General features: G+C 43.1%; 1 protein-coding gene across 48 annotated transcripts in view; it reads left to right on the top strand.

Annotated features, from left to right (window-relative positions):
• EPB41 (erythrocyte membrane protein band 4.1) overlaps positions 1–17,121 on the top strand; it is a 161,983-nt gene that overhangs the window by 36,847 nt on the left and 108,015 nt on the right. For 20 of the 48 annotated variants that reach the window (XM_061596217.1, XM_061596194.1, XM_061596213.1 and 17 more), the window contains exon 1: positions 15,478–15,631. The exons of 2 other annotated variants lie outside the window; for them this stretch is intronic. The gene's annotated coding sequence lies outside the window, so the exon portion shown is untranslated. Of the gene's footprint in view, positions 1–15,476; positions 15,632–17,121 lie in introns of those variants that run through there. 26 more of the 48 variants (XM_061596218.1, XM_061596204.1, XM_061596205.1 and 23 more) reach the window with 3 other exon arrangements.

The following is a 17,121-nucleotide window of genomic DNA, read 5'->3' on the forward strand; positions in this document are numbered from 1 at the left end:
CACCGACTATAAACCCCATTGTGATTGGCTGCATTTTGGAGTTTCCTGGTCTCCAGGAGTGCAGTCGATAACCAGCAGGGTTTGTAGTTAGTGCCAATCAGCTTTTCGGCACTGACCGGAAGCCCATTTTAATTGATATTTTCCTTTCCATTTTTGCAGAAGCCCTTTCAGCAAGGATTTTCTTTTGCAGCCCCTCAATCCAGACTGCAAAGGAAGAAAAGAAAGAATTTATTTGCTTTGAAGTTGGGCCACCTGATGTCACCAGTGACATCAAGTGATTTGTCCCATGGGGAGGGGGAGCTAAGGATCTAGCTTGCTGCCCAGATCCTGTTCTCCACTCCTCTCCTAAGTTTACTTGTGCCTTTTGGTCAATTTCCTCTCTATACATAGATTCTAAGTTGCAATATGTTGTGCAAAAGTGTCATTTCATCACTAAAGGCTTGCTACAAAAAATTTCTGTGTTTGTCTGGGAATCAAAGATTTAGCTGGATCAGCAGATGGGCATTATTCATTGATGAATGCTGTAGATCTTTACCTTTAGCCAGTATGCAAGATAGTTAGGAGACTAAATGCTAGCATGTCACTTATGTTAATGAGAAAATGTGGTATATTTGTTTCACTGGCACTGAGCTTTGCTGATGGACAATTTGTTAACTAAATTATTGCCTTTTAACTTTCAGTCTCATAGGTTTATGTGTCTTGCAGGTAGATAGGAATGTTCACTCCCAGTCTTTGGCAGGTTAAGCTCCTTTGGAAAAATTCCTTTCAGCTTAAAATTGGGAGGATAGTGTGTATATATGAATACCCTTGCAACGGTTTCAGTGTGGTTCAGGGGGCAGAATTTGCCTGCACTCAAGGAGTCTTGGGTGTTACACTTCCTGAGAGCCTGGTGCACACAGCAGCATGAAGGCCTGTCAGATCAAAATGAAAGTGTTACCTTGTTAAGGACATTGGGCTAGAGTTAAACTCTTGCAAAAACCTTTGATTTTAATGTGAGAGAGGTTATCTTAGTTCATTTATTGCCATCCCATGATAGCTGGAGCTGATGGGAGTTGGCATCCAACAACATCTGGAGGGTCACAGGGTTCCTTGCCTCTGGTTTAAAGGCTACAAGAGACAGGGTCTATTGTCATTGCCTTAGAGTATTGTCAATTGCACCTTCCATGTTTCCTCCTCTCAGTGTGCAAGATCCCAGGCACCCCTGTCTGGTCATAGTACGTGTAAATTCATGCAGGAGATGCGGGACCCTTGAGATCCCTTCCCACTGTATGGTTTTGGTGATCTGTAAATGCCTTATCTTCTAAGTGGGAGATAAACCATTTGTGAACAAGTGTGTTGATGTTTGCCGACTTTTTTTTCCTTGGCAGCTGTTTACCTCCTATAAAGAGACAGCTGAAATCATCTCTCCCAGAGTGTGAAACAGCATTGCCTCCAGGGAAACATGCCTTTGCTTTTTGCTTTTTCACCAGTTTGATGAACCTAACAGATTTTTTTTGGGGGGGGGGGAGAGGATGGTGGAAGCAGCCAGATAAACAACAAGAAAAACACAAGAAAGATAATGGTGAGAATCTAGTGTGGGTTATACATCAAGGAGAGCTGTGACAGCTTTCAAAAGGCTTAACATGCTGTGAACAACTCCATAGGTTCATTCTGTACATCTTGATATAAGGATGCTGTAGTGATGTAAACCTTAATCCACAGTGCCTGCTGCTAACGATCTTAATTATGTTCTTGCCAGAGGAAATAAATTGGACACAGAGGAGCATTTTGGCCTGGTAGGGACTGCCTTGGTTAGGACTGCAAACCACTTTTTTCTCTTACTTCTGATACCTTTAGCTACCTATACAAGTTATCCTTTCGGGTCTGCAATTTTCCATGGCTGGTCTTTGGATGTAAATGGCAGTAGTTATTTATAGCCCCAGAATAAAATCCTTTTGCTTTTCATGTTCCAGACTACAAGAGACAGCCAGTTTCGATTCTCATTATTTTGTCATGAGCTCTGCAGTATACCCTGCTATAAAATCCCAGCTCCCAAAGAAACATTCTAGGTTACATGACTTGTTAGGTTGTTATTGAGAAAAGAAGACAATAAAAGCAAATCTAAAATGGCTTTAATGTTTCATGAAGAAAAACATAAACAAATAAACAAGGCTAACATGATTAGGGAGAATTTAAAGACATGCATGTACGCACACACACACACTTTCTTACACAGAAGCAAGCTGAAGCAAGCACAGCGATAAGCTAGCTACAATGTAATTTACAGGGATTTAGCGAGTGTGCATGATGAAACTGAGGTTATCATACTTTGGACACATAATGAGAAGACATGATTCACTAGAAAAGACAATAATGCTGGGAAAAACAGCAGGGAGTAGAAAAAGAGGAAGGCCAAACAAGAGATGGGTTGATTCCATAAAGGAAGCCACAGACCTGAACTTACAAGATCTGAACAGGGTGGTTCATGACAGATCCTCTTGGAGGTCGCTGATTCATAGGGTCACCGAAAGCTGTAATCTGCTTGAAGGCACATAACAACAACAAACAACAGCGAGTGTGCATCTGTTTCTCTGGTGTGTTGTCAAACAGCCTTTTCATTGCTCCAAAATTATTATTCCTCCTGACCCTTAGGGCTGTAGGAAGAATTGGGGGGAGGGGTGTTATAAATCAAAATAATGTAATATAAAGAACTCACTTATTTCAATGTATTTTAAATTCAAAAGTCTATTTCAAATTCACTTCTGTATATATTTCTAAATACAGAATAACCTATTTAGAGCCAGTGTAGTGGTTAGATTGTTGGACCTAGACCCAAGGTTGAATCTCTGCTGCATCACAACATTTACTGGAGTTGCTGTCATATACCCACTTAACTTGGGAGTAAGTCCCATGAACTCAATAGGATTTATAAGTCCCATGAACTCAATAAGAAGGCATTGATAGGATTGCATTGTGAGTACCAATAGATTACTCACTATCTCTCACCCTAAGCTACTGCACTGAGTTGTTCTGCAGATGAAGTGAGGGACCATGTGTGGTGCCTTGAGCTTTTCGAAGAAGGAACATTTTAATAATGAAAGTGTTGCTTGTCATCATATATATTAAATCCAGTGCCCTGGGGAAGAGTGCCATTGCTTATGTAGCTATGATGACACCACCCATGTAGAAGAGGAAGATATAGAAAAACCCGTGGTGGGGAAGCACCATCAAAATAGTCTAATGAGAACTGAGTATGCTCAGAGGCTACAGAATGTTGACTGACTGCAGGGTGTGGAATGGAAAGTCATGGAATGGAGTGGCTGCAATCCGGGCAGCACTTTGCACTGCAACATTTTGTTGCAGATCTCACTTGTTTATTTCTAGAATGTTTGAACTGAAATCTAATATTGATCACACATTTTGGAATTTCATTCACCTTTGATGCCTAATAGATTTGCTTTTGACAAGAGTGATTTTTAAAAAGTAACTGAATGATGCCTACCATTCTGATAAATAAATTTTGTCTTGAAGATCCTGCTTTCCACCACTGCAGGGATGACTTAGGGACTGCACCTAGTCCCAGAGATCACCAGTTTAGAGAGATCAGCTGGCACCTGAAGGCATTTCCAGTTAAAATGATAAGGTAGCAGGTGATGGGAAAGATGTCTACCTGAGATCCAGGACAGCTTCTGCCAGTCAGAGTACACAATACAGAACTAGATGAAGAAATAGTCTGACTTGGTATAAGGCAGCTTCCAGTATTAGGAAAGGAAGAAACTCCAGGTATTTGAAGGAAGATTTATTTCAAGCCCAACACATTTAGGAACAATCTTTTCTCAGGGGCATGTTTTGACCAGCAGTTCTCATTAAGTTCTCTGTACTGCAGCATTCTGATGCAGGTCCTGTTGATGCAGAGCATTAAGGCTTGATCCTCACAAGTAGCGCAATGAAGAGAGAAAGAAGCGGTACAGTTTCCTGCAAGTAGAGATCTAATACTGTAATAAGCTGAGAACATTCTCTCTGGTGCATTAGCCTTCGACTTGCAAGTTTTGTTTTTTAAATGCAAGGTAGTAGGTTAAATATGACCTATCCAATCTGCAGCGTGAAGTGGTACAGTTTACTCAACCAGCTCAGAATTCTGCCTCATAATAGTGTAGGCTGGGCTACATAGTATTTGTTTCTTCGCATTGTTATACCACTGACCAATGTACTTAATGCCGTTCCGTTTTTTTAAAAAGGTTTATATTCTAATATGCATTATTTAAAGGGAGGGGGAGAAAGGGAGACTAGGAGGGAAGAGGAAAATAAACACATTTAGCTACCATGCCCAGTGTATATGAGAGTTCTAGGAAGGAAGGAGCCAAATGCCAGTTTTGTCTTTAGCCAACTCAATGCAAAGGGTCTCGCTACCTTATCTCTCCCTCTGATGCAGGGCTGTGGAAAGTTTATACAATGGACCACTGCAGCTTATATACCCTCTCACTTCTGCCACATCACCTTTTATCCAATGCATAAGTGTTGCAATGGGTGGTATTCAGTGCTAACCCTACAAAGAGTAGACCAATTGAAGTTAATAGGCATGACTAACTTAGGTTCATTAATTACTCTGAATAGGACTTAGTTGAATACAACCCAATGTATACACGGTGCGAATAGCAGTCACAAGACTTTCTGGCACAACTATTAAAAAAAGATTTTTGAATATTGTGAAATTTTCTATGATCCTTTAAAAAAAGCTGCTGCTATTGCCAAGTTCTGGCAAGCTTTGCTAAAACAGAAAAAATAGCGGGAAGATATAGGCAAGAAACTGAGTGTCCGTCATGTTAATTTTTAATGACTTTCCCTCTCTCCCTCTCAGTGACTTTGGATTCAGCTCTATGCAGTCCACCTATTGTGAGAACACAATTTTGGTCAGTGTTGACTAGCTCTTTTTCTCTTGGAAATGTGCCTTGACAGTTCTCCAGATATAAGTCACAACTGAGTGCTGAAATGCAGTTTCTGTGGGAAAGGAAATAGTGTTGAATATCTTTAATGCGGAAGTGTTTCAGTTCCTCCAATTTTGTAGAAACCATAACCAAAGCCCACTTAAAAATATAGACCCCATTAGGCTTTTGTTTGTAATGCGGTTGTACTCTGTTGAAAAGTATACTAATAGCTACACAAAGCAATTGTTTTGCATACCCTGTTGGAGGGCTATTGAGTTCCATGCACTGGGATATTCCTCATGTGGACAGATAATGTTCTTCAGACTAGGAGTGTGCTTTCCAAATGAACTGTGTGGGGTCCACTTGGTTCCATTTCCATTTGTTCCTAAAATAGTATGGGGGGACAACTATTCATTCCATTCAGGGGCTGGGGCTATCTCCTGTGCCATCTGTGGTGGCAGCTCATGGCAGCTGTCATTGTGCCTTTTCCCTGAACATCACATCATTCTGTGGCATACTTGAGGAAAATATAGTTGCCTATAGGGGGCACCATTTTGATTTTCCCATGGTGCCCTGGACATTGTGTCATTTTGGGAGGTTTTGAGGAAAACAAAGCAGTGACCCCGTAGATGGCCACACTTCCTCCCACCCCCAGAATGGGAAAAAACAAAATGGTGACTAAGAGGAGGGACTGTTGATATTTGCTACAAGATGTTGTGATAGCCACCAACTTGGATGGCATTAAAAGAAAATTAGACAAATTCATGGAGGATAAGGCTATCAATGGCTACTAGCCATAATGACAATGTTTTCTCTCCACTGTCATAGCAGCATCATGCATTTGAATACCAATTGCTAGGGAACACAAGTGGGGAGAGTGCTCTTGCACTCAGGACCTGCTTGCATGTTTCCCATAGGCATCTGGTTGGCCACTGTGAGAACAGGAGGCAGGACTAGGGCCATATTCACACTGTACATTTATTCCACTATTTCTCCACTTCTGTACAGTGTGAATGTGGCCTAGATGGGCCTTTGGCCTGATCCAGCAGGGCTCTCCTTATGTTCTTTATTGCTGCAACAGGTAGTGGTAGAAAATAATAAGAGTCCAAAAATGAAAGCAAGTGCAGGTGAAAAGTGATCACTTAAATGAATAAGAAGTTAATGAATTAAACACAAACCAAATGGGACTTTGGTGAATGAGACACAGTATGAATGAGGCTTTCAGCCACTAAATCAACTGAAATCCTGAAATGAACAAAATATTGCATATTTCATTTGCAGCTCTTGGGCAGTGCTTATGTTCCAGTATGTCTGGAATGTACTGATTTGAAGTGTTTATATTGCAATTGCATACAAAATGTTGCACAGAGCAATAAATAACACAACAACTATATGTTTAGCCTTAAAGAGCAGCATTAAATCTGCATCACCAACTATTATAAAACCTGAAAGCTGCTCCAAAGTGCCTTGTGTATTTGGTTTTTTCATTGTTGCCATGATGTCTATTGGAAGGAGGGATAAATGAATGTGGAAAACATTGTGTGTGTGCGTGCGTGCGTGCGTGCGTGTGTTTTCTATGTCTGAGGCATATTCAGGTCTCTGAGCTTATTCATGTTTGTAAAGCAAAATGCAGCCTAAGCATTGAACAGCTGTCAGTGTTACCCCAGAACGGTGACTCTTTCATATCAAAGAGAAACACTTTTTAAATACATAAAATGAGATTAAAATAGTAACCATGAACTTTTGAGGTATAAATCTTTATTCTTTGAAATATATTTTTCCCAACAGTGACCTAGATCTTACCTATCTGTTTTTCTGTCTTTACAATCCCATGACAGTCGCATGCCCATTTTCTCCTGCATTGTTTCTTTGTGAACTAATAAACTTCCTTGATGTCTTTGCTTGGCTGCTCTTTCTTTCAGTATAATCCTTTCACCTCTTAACTATTAGACCTAGGAGAAATCACTGCTCTAATGTCATTTCATCCCCTCTCTTAATGACCAATGTTTGTTTTTGTCTCGATGACAAGTTGAAAGAAGCTGGGATTCAGTAGCTACGCCTCCTCAAATGGCATCCATTCAGGAAACTGTCAAGCACTGATTCTGTTTAATATAGCAAAATGTCTTTATTTTAGGAAATCTTTATATTAGGCCGTCATTATTAATATGCATGACCAGAAACATTTTTCCCCCATAAAAGGCTTTTAACATGTGGGGGGTTGCATCTGTGTGTCTTTTAGCCGCAGGAGCAGCCTATTGTTGACAACTAACATCTCCTGTGGTACTGTCTGTGCCATGAGCCCCAAGAGAGGAGAGAAAATGTTTTGAAATTCCCTGAATGCAGATTTGCAGCCAGCTGGCTCTGACACACAAATGAAGGTGAAAAGGGTGACTCTTCTGAGTTTGAATGGAGGAGTCTCTCTTAATTTCCTTTCCTTTTCTTCTTGGAAAACTTTAAAAAAAACATTCTTTTTTTATTAGAATGCACTCCAGTTATTGGCAGATATTAGCAGTTAAGCTCTCACAGAATTTTAACAGATTTAGAACAGAGTCTCGGCAAAAGGTGTGTATATATTCTCTGACTCCTATCAAAACCCAAAATTTTATTTCAGACATGTTTATCCCATCTTTCCGTTGAAATAATCAAAGTGACCAGTAATGATCAAGGGGGAAAGATATATAGCCAGGTAAAGATTATTACAAATGCAACAGTTCATTATCAATCACTTAAATTAGCAGTAGCCAAATATTAAAAATGCATCTTAGATGGCTGTCGGGAAAAAAAAAAAAAGGAGAGCTAAGATAGGCTCAGATCCTCCGTGGCGCAGAGTGGTAAGCGGCGGTAATGCAGCCAAAGCTCTGCTCACGGCCGGAGTTCGATTCCAACGGAAGGAGGAAGTCGAATCTCCAGTAAAAGGGGTTGAGGTCCACTCAGCCTTCCATCCATCCATGGTCAGTAAAATGAGTACCCGGCATATGCTGGGGGGTAAAGAAAGGCCGGGGAAGGAACTGGCAATCCCACCCCATATATACGGTCTGCCTAGTAAACGTCATAAGACGTCACCCTAAGAGTCGGAAATGACTCGCACTATAAGTGCGGGGACACCTTTACCTTTTTAAGATAGGCTCAGGTGGACTTCCCTTAGAGGCACACTCCACAATCTTGGTGCCACAACAGAAAAGACCATGTCCCTCATGGCCACCTCCCATGCGTCTGATGGTGGTGGAGACTTATAGGTTGAGCTCAGTGCTCTGGCAAGTTCATATAGCTGGAGGAGATTTGGTGAGTATTATATGTACTTGAATATATTATCCTGCTCTGGAAGTTGCCTTGAGAAGGCTTTCCCTGAAAGGTGGCATAGAAGTCAGCCAGATGGGCGCCTAATAAATTTAATAAATAAATAAATAAAGACAATAATGCTGGGAAAAACAGGAGTAAAAAAAGAGGAAGGCCAACAAGAGATGGATTGATTCCATAAAGGAAGCCACAGACCTGAACTTACAAGATCTGAACAAGGTGGTTCACGACAGATGCTGTTGGAAGTCACTGATTCATAGGGTCGCCATAAGTTGTAGTCGACTTGAAGGTATATAACAACAACAATAAAGGAAGGTGTTCCATTTCTTATGCAAATCCTTAGTAATAGTTTCTCTCCTCACTGCCTAGATAAATTAAATTTGAATATATTATCTATTACCAGGATAATCTATTGGAAGATTATATCTCTCTTCCATACTATTTATCTTTCAAGACCAGGGATAGATGAACCACACTTTAATCAAACATTATTTAATAAACTTTGTAGTAAGATTGTGGAAATATTTCTCCTTTTTAATTTTTAAAAACATTTATCTTCAATATTGCACATGAAAGCTAGTGATGCACCAGAAACAAACACAGCAGTTAACCTTAAAATGTTTTAAATCTCATAGATCATGAGCAAACCATCATTTTTAGTCTAAAGTGGATCATGTACATGCAGCTGCCCATTTCTGCTTGTTTTGTTTGTTTATAAAAGTTTGGATATATTATCATCTCATAAAATATTTATTTATTTATTACATTTATATACCGCCCCATAGCCGAAGCTCTCTGGGTGGTTTACAACAATTAAAAACATTAAAAACAAATATACAAATTTAAAAACACATTTTTAAAAAAACAATTTAAAAACAATTGAAAAACACATGCCTAAAAGACCTGGGAAGTCTTGACCTGGCGCCAAAAAGATAACAGTGTTGGTGCCAGGTGCACCTCATCAGGGAGATCATTCCATAATTTGGGGGCCACCACTGAGAAGGTCCTCTCCCTTGTTGCCAGACTCCCAGCTTCCCTCAGAGTAGACACCTGGAGGAGGCCCTTGGATGTTGAGCATAGTGAACGGGTGGGTTTGTGTCGGGAGAGGCATTCCATCAGGTATTGTGGTCCCAAGCCATGTAAGGCTTTATAGGTTAAAACCAGCACCTTGAATCGAGCTTGGAAACATACAGACAGTCAATACAAGCGGGCCAGAATTAGTTTTATATGTTCGAACCTTCTGGTCCCTGTTACCAATCTGGGCGCTGCATTTTGCACAAGCTGCAGGAACCGTCTTCAAAGGCAGCCCCACGTAGAGTGCATTGCAGTAATCTAACTTGGAGGTTACCAGAGCATGGACAACTGAAGCCAGGTTATCCCTGTCCAGATAGGGGTGTAGCTGGGCCACCAACCAAAGTTGGTAGAAGGCACTCCGTGCCACCGAGGCTACCTGAGCCTCAAGTGACAGAGATGGTTCTAGGAGAACCCCCAAGCTACGAACCTGCTCCTTCAGGGGGAGTGCAACCCCATCCAGGACAGGTTGGACATCCACCATCCGGTCAGAAGAACCACCCACTAGCAGCATTTGTCTTGTCTGGATTGAGCATCAGTTTATTAGCCCTCATCCAGTCCATTGTCGCAACGATCAAAATATCAGGGCAGTGTACAGTGTTTTCAGCATGTTATGTATGCCTTTGTGGTTGGAACAATAATTTTAATAACAGGAGCCAAAAACCTGATTAGATATTGGGAATGGCCTTGCCTGAAATACTTGGATTACAATTGACACACATGATTCTCTCAACAGCTAAATCCAGCTTCTGTCTTAGGGCTGTTCCTCAAGCTGTGTTCACAGCAGGTATATATGTTACAGGCTGCTTAAAGGACTGCTGAAAGCAGCAGTGTCTTGGAGCTTGTATAACAGAGGTACATACCGTAAGGATATATGATTGGCATTGGCTCCAGACAGTATGTATCCATAGTGTATTCCGCTTTTTGTAAAACCATGTGATGACACTTCATTGAGTTTTTAACATATATACAATTAATGTTTGTAATTTGTAAACATCAACATTTTAATTTGTAAAATGTTTAAATACAAAGCAGTTGCAGCAAATACCTAAGGGCTAAACAAGTGTGGTAGCCTGGGATCTACTGGTATATAACTGGATGACTTGCAGTAGATTGCCAAGGGTTTCTCACTTCCAATTTTTTTAACAATGGCAACAACAAAAAGGACCCTTTCCTTTTTTCATTCTAAATTAGTTTTAGTAACTGGGATGCAGATTAGAATTTGTATAAGCAATGTATATGTGTATATGGCATCAAGAGTGGTAATAATTAGTTTTGCCTCAAGCCATCAGTTTGCTCTGGCTCCTGCTTCCTGAGTCACTATTTTGCACCTGCCTTTGACTGGTGCACCTCAGGGTTCCTATAATATTATTAAGGAAACAACCTTGAAGTCTGCCCACATTTGGATTGAGGGTTAAGAATTATTAGGAATTCTCCAATTAGGCATTAGACATAAAGGTTTGGCACACTTTCACTTTCAAAAGAGAGCTTAAACTCAAAATATGTATTTCTCTTCTACCTGAAGAAAGCATATTTGCTGTTTGCTCTGCATTTACACATTGGTAAAACAGCCCTGCTAGATTAAGAGCTATGGTTAACTTACATGGGTGTATTTTAACTTACTTGAGTGCTTTTTGGCATGCTGCATAAGCAAGAGGTCTGTGGGTACTGGTGTAAGTGTCAGTGAAGAAGAGAGGGTGGCCTGCATGTTGCTGTTCTATGGTGTCCTGAAGAAATGTTTGGTACAAGGCCACAGTGCTATATGACTTGGCAGGTAAGTCCTAGACTGAACATTCTCTGGCATCAGGTATACCCTTTTGTTTTAAGGGGCTGCACTTCTTTATAATGTGCCACCACAACTCTTCAGAGGTAAGGATTTGTTTTTAAACAGTCATACTTCACATTTCTCCTGTACTGATGTAGCAGAATTGCATCACATTCTAGTACTGCAGCTGTCTGAAATAAGGAGCCATCCCAAAAGTCCTAGTCTTTGCCTACCTAGCTCCTGCTCTTTCATTCAAAACAAAGATTTGGTGGGAACTGTTTCTTCCTCATTCAAAAGCCCCTTATTACAACTTCCTTCTTCAGATCTGAGTTGAGCAAGTGGGTGTGTTTCAAATTTAGGTTTTAAAAACACGTGCATAACAAACTTAAGGAGATGGGTAGCAGACAATTCTTCCTGATTTCATGACTCGTTGTTGTTGTTTTTCCATCAATGTGCATAGTGTTTTACAAAACAGAAGATTATAGGGTTTTTCCTTGAGGAGCATACAAATAAAAATTCAGGAGGTACAGATGTACAGTATCTCCCTCCCCTATCTTTTTTATGTTTTTAATGTTGATGCGGCAGTCAGCTGGCAAGTTACTGGCAACCTTATAAGAACATAAGAGGAGCTCTGTTGTATCAGGCCAAGTGTCCATCTCCAGTTTCCACAGTGGCCAAGCAGAGATGAGGAAAGGGAGGCAGTACCAGGTACTTCCACTACCTGGAAGCATATCTATTTCCCCACTGCCATTAGGGTGGCAGTATGTCCTGCATTATAGAAGACAGCCCTCTATTTGAAGGGCTATCATGACCAAGTTGGTTTAAAGATGAAGGGCCCTAAGAAAGGAGAGCAAGAGCCTTGAAATTGCCCGGGTAGCTCCTGGACAACAGACTGAGCAGACACACAGGTCGCCTGATCACAGTCATTCCCTCTATGGTGAGATGTGTTGTATTTTTAAATTTGTATCTATGCGTACACATTAGCACATTCATATTTTAAAATTTTATGCAAATCTGTGTCTTCTTTTTTTATGATGCTGCATAAGTAGCTATCTTTCCCGCCACCCACAGACACCTTGGGGAAAAAACATTATTTATCTGAATCTCTGGCAGCTGTGGCCCTCTCCAAGGGTTTGGGGATAGGGTCTGATCTGGAAAAAGAAAGCTTGATCCTGCTTCTTCACACTTGCTCTCTAGCTCTCACAAATTAATATTTTCATACAGTGCTACCTATGCACATGGTGCTTTTACAGCTCTCTACCCAAGGGGCTTACAATATCTCCTTTTTTTGGTGTTGTGTCTTTCAGATGGTGGGCATGAGGGCGGGGCTGCCTTATTTAATGATTTTTGTAAACTGCTCTGGGGGCTTTTTTCAGGGTAGAAGCAGTGTAAAAATACGTTAGATAAATAAACAATGGAAAGGGACTGCCTTCAAGTCGATGCCAACTTATGGCTACCCTATGAATAGGGTTTTCATGGTAAGCAGTATTCAGAGGGGGTTGACCATTGCCTCCCTGAGGCTAGTCCTCCCCAGCTGGCTAGGGCCTGTTCAGCTTGCCACAGCTGCACAAGCCAGCCCCTTCCTTGTCTGCAACTGCCAGCTGGGGGGCAACTGGGCTCCTTGGGACTATGCAGCTTGCCCACAGCTGCACAGGTGACAGGGCACGTAACCCCTGAGCCACTCACTGTGGGGGTGATCTTTAGCTGGCCCTTGACACCCAGGAGACATGAGCGGGGATTTGAACTCTCAGACTCTGGACTCCCAGCCAGGCTTTCCTCTCCTCTGTGCTATACCAACAAATCTAAAAATAGACATGGGAAAAACAGAGGAAGGGGAGGGAAATGTAGGTAAGGATAAATGGGATGAATATGTGATTATTTTGATTATGAGTACTTTAGCTTAGTAACAATAGGTTATTGGGACTCAGAGTGTTGGTCCAAAGGCTTCCTGAAAAATGTGAGTTTTGAGGAGGAATTGGAGGGAAGAGAGGCAACTGCACCATGACATGGGGTGGCAGATCCAGGTGTAAGGGTCACAAGGGAGAAAAGGCAGCGTGGTTTCAGGGAGAAGGAGATCTCTGGAAGGCCAAGTGGAGCTGGATGAGCAAGGGTAACAAAAAAGGATTTGTTGCGATACTGTATAGGAAGGGCAAAGCCATGGAGGGCTTTGAAGATAAGAGTTGAGAACTTTGTGAAGGATTCTGGAGTGGACAGGAATGCAGTGTAGAACTTTGAGGGGTGACACAATGGCTTCAGTGATGGATGGGGAGGTGGCAAGCAAACGCTCTCCTGCAGTCCATCACTGAGGCTGTTGAAACAGGTCTTGCTCTAGCACACAAAGTTCATGACAATTTGGGATGAAGCCATAGCTCAGTGGCAGTGCACATATTTTGTATGCAAAAGGTACCAGGTTCAGTCCCTGGCATCTTCAAATGGAAAGGATCCCAGGAAACAGGACTTGGAAATATCTCTCTGCCTTAGACGTTGCACAGCCACTGCCAGTAGAAAGTGACAGTACTGAACTAGATGGACCATACAGTGGAGGCTGGTCTACTAGGGCAAATGGGGTACTGCCTCACTAGCCTCATTCTGCCCTCAGCCAGCCCCCACCTGCCTGCTTTTTTTTAACTTTCATTCAGTCTAGGGGATGAGCCTGGCTTCCAGCTTCCTCCTGTTTAGTCTCAGGGTTGTCCTTGTAGAACTGAGCAGGGCAGAGGATAGAGACAAAATTAGAATGAATTGGCTCTCTCTACCTACGGTTGGCCACCCTACCAACCGTTACTGTTCCAGACCCATGGCTATGAGTGGTGGTGGTGGAGATGAATAATTAGGACACAGAGACTGAAGCAAGGCAGATGAGGTAGCAGCAGGAAAAGGCTAAGGGGAAGTCGAAAGGCCCCATTTCCCCTTCACCAGAGCTGGCCCTACTATTAAGCAGAGTGAAGTAGCTTTCTCAGACAACTGATTTTGTATGCCATAAAATAACAGCAACTTGCTAGATATTGAGGTGATCAAACATGCAGTTTTATTCCCATAGAGAAGCACTTGCAGGATGTTTTTGCCCCCTGATGCCAAAACCAGAGTCGGTCTTTTGTACTCTGTCTGTCTGTGTGTGTATGTGTGTGTGCGCGTGCGTGCATGCGCGTGCGCTGTTTGCTGTTCTGTCTCAAGAGCCAAAATGTCTTAGGCCAGCCCTGCCCTTAAATATAGGCATCTTGTTCTTTTCAAGAAGTGAGTGGCATATCATTGTGAAACAAAAGAGAGAGTGAGAAGCAGCATGTATATTACACATTCTGTATAAATTATGCAGCTGATTAAAAAAGAGCCAAGGATGGGGCTGGTGCTTCTCTCCCTATGAAGTTGTTATAGAGCTATGCTCTGGGAAAGGAAAATAAGTAGCATAAGACTTTTTGTTTGTTCTAAGTGTGCTTGTGTGTAGGAATAATGCTACTTGGGCCTGCTGGCAAACCTGCCTAATGATTTCTGTATTAGAAATTCAGGTGTCACCCCAATTAAATTAATTGGCAGTCAATACAGGGGAGCCAAATGCAAATACTTCACCCTCAACATGTAATTGATTTATGGGATTTGTTGCTAGTTGTAACAACCATAGACATGGATGGCATTACAAAGGGGTTTTTAGACAGACACATGCATGCAGGAACAGTCTTTCAATGACCATTAGCCCTAAGAGCTACATGGAGCCTCCATGTTAAGAGGCAGTGCACCTGAGAATACCAAGGCCCAGGTACACACAACGGGGAAGGTCTGCAGTTTCCTTGAAAGCATCTGGTTGCCCACGCTGAGAAAGAGGATCCTAGACTAGAGGGACCCTTGACTTCTCTTCTTGTGAGCGTAAAGCTGCACAACATTTTGTGTTTGTTGTGGTGACTGGCTGTTTGTGTGTGTGTTTTAAGCCGTGGCTCCCGCACACCTTGACAAGGGGGCTGTCTGTAGCAAGAATCTTTCTTAATGCGTGGGCCCCTCCTCTATGTGGGGAGGTGGAAACGGAGGAGAAAGCTGCTCTCCAGCGCTGAAGCCCAAAGGCAGCCTTTTCTTCAGGCTAACAAGATTAATGCGAGCGAGCGCCATCCCCTCACGCAGACCCAGATGGCCGTTGGTTTTGTTTGTCTGTGTGGTCTTTTCTAAAGTCTTGAAATGCCTCGACAGAAACACCCCTCTGCTGCGCGCTCTCGCTCTCTCCGTCCCCCCCCTTCTGGTGCACGCGCTCTCTTATCCCCCTCCTCTCTCTTCCTCTCCCTCTGCAAATAAACCCTCCTCCTCTTCGCGTGCCGCGCGCGCGGGCAGCCAAGGCAGGCGAGCGCGCTGCCCCTGCTCCCTCCCCCCCTTTTTAACCACACACCGTTCTTCTCCCCTCCCGTTCCCCAATGGCTGAGCAGCAAAGCCAGCTCCACCTTCTCCTCTCCGCCAATAGAAACTTACTACTATATTATGGGGCGGGGGAGGAGGTGGAGGTAGCGCTGGTTGTGGGAGAGACCGACACTGACCTGGGCCCCCGCTTTCCCCCCCTTCTTCACTGGCACCTTGGATGAGCACCTTCAGCGCATCAGTCGCCGGGGGAGAAAGCAGAAAGGTGAGGCGGCCGAAGGGGACAAGGAGGGGGCGGCGTATGAGATAGGCGGAGAGAGATTCTATAGCGCGCCCCCCTTCCCTTCGCTTGTACCTCCGCGAGGTGCGCGTGTTTCTTGTTTGTGTGGAGGGAGATTGTCGGTGAGCTCGGAGGGGAAGGGAAAGGCGACGCTGGCTGGCGACGACGGCGGGAAGGTGGCCCTCCTCCTCGCGGGGCGGGGGCACAGCGAGTGATATATGGCCCTGGGAATTGGGTTACATTAAGGTTCCGTCATTTGCCTTAGGCTGGCATGGTGGGCAGCGATAACACGCGCGCACACACCCCAGCTCCATTAAGTGCGGGGGGAGCGCCCTGCGTTGTGCCAGTGGGCCATCGAGATGTGGTGCAGGGAAGGTGCGCGATGGAGGAGGAGGCTGACTCTGTAGAAAACCACGTTTCGCAGCAGCGCCTCTTGAAAACCGTGTGTGTGTGTGCGTGCGCGCGCCTGTCTGTGGCTCTCCCATCATCGCTGTCAGAGTCTAGAGAGAATTATGGGATGGAAGGCTGTGTGACTCAATAAGGCCATCGCATTGGGTTGTGGCGGGGAGGGGGGAAGGAAAGGGTGGGATGGGAGATTAAAAGGAGAGATGGCATCTCTCAATCTCTCCCTACCCCCCTTGTGGAGATTTGATTGCAAGGAGATTGATGCAGGGACTTTTATTTTTTTTAAGCTCTCCCTTTTTCTCCCCCTCCCATTTTTAATCTTCTGTGTTTTGTTGTTGCAATGACAGGAAAGGGGGAGGGTGATGGTGGCCAGAAGGATATGTTAGTGACAGGTTTGAGTCTGAAGGGGGGGGGAGGACCCTCCACTGTTGTATAAGCGTTGGGGGGGGGGAAACAAAGCAGCTCAGGTAGAGGGAAATGGCTTGCACGTCGAGATGGAGTCCATGCAGTTGTTAATGGAGGCTGTTCACATGTGCGTGCTGCCTACAGATAATGTTGTTACCGCCTTCAAAATGATAAAGGTTTACCCATGCACAATTAGTTGTACATGCCTCTTGTGTCTTTTGACATTACAGCTGGGATTAGTATTGTTTCCTCATTTTAGGTTTTTGGTTGCATTCGTGCAAATATTCCCAAATACAGTTAAGATTTTTTTTAACTTCTGTTCCTATCTACATTTGAAGAATACAGTGGAAGTAGCAGAAATAATTTTGAAATTCCAAAGTGGTTGAAAGCTTAAGTCATTCAGAGAGACCCTATGATCTGAATTTTGTGCCTTTCATAGTTAAAAGGGCGACTGGGAAATCTTTGGGATATTTTTATTTGAATTTGATATAGTAAATATTAGATGGGTGGTATTTTTAGTTCCTGTTTTCACAACAACGGGAAGTGCGATGGGTGGTTCTTCCTTAGATAAGACTGTGATATTCCAACTTTGAAGTTGTTGTACATGGAGCTACAAATTGTGACCATACAGGAAAATAAGGAGGCAAGACACAAAGGCTGGGTGA

This window comes from Rhineura floridana, chromosome 15 (genome assembly GCF_030035675.1).
Source record: "Rhineura floridana isolate rRhiFlo1 chromosome 15, rRhiFlo1.hap2, whole genome shotgun sequence".
Classification (NCBI taxonomy): Eukaryota; Metazoa; Chordata; class Lepidosauria; order Squamata; family Rhineuridae; genus Rhineura; species Rhineura floridana.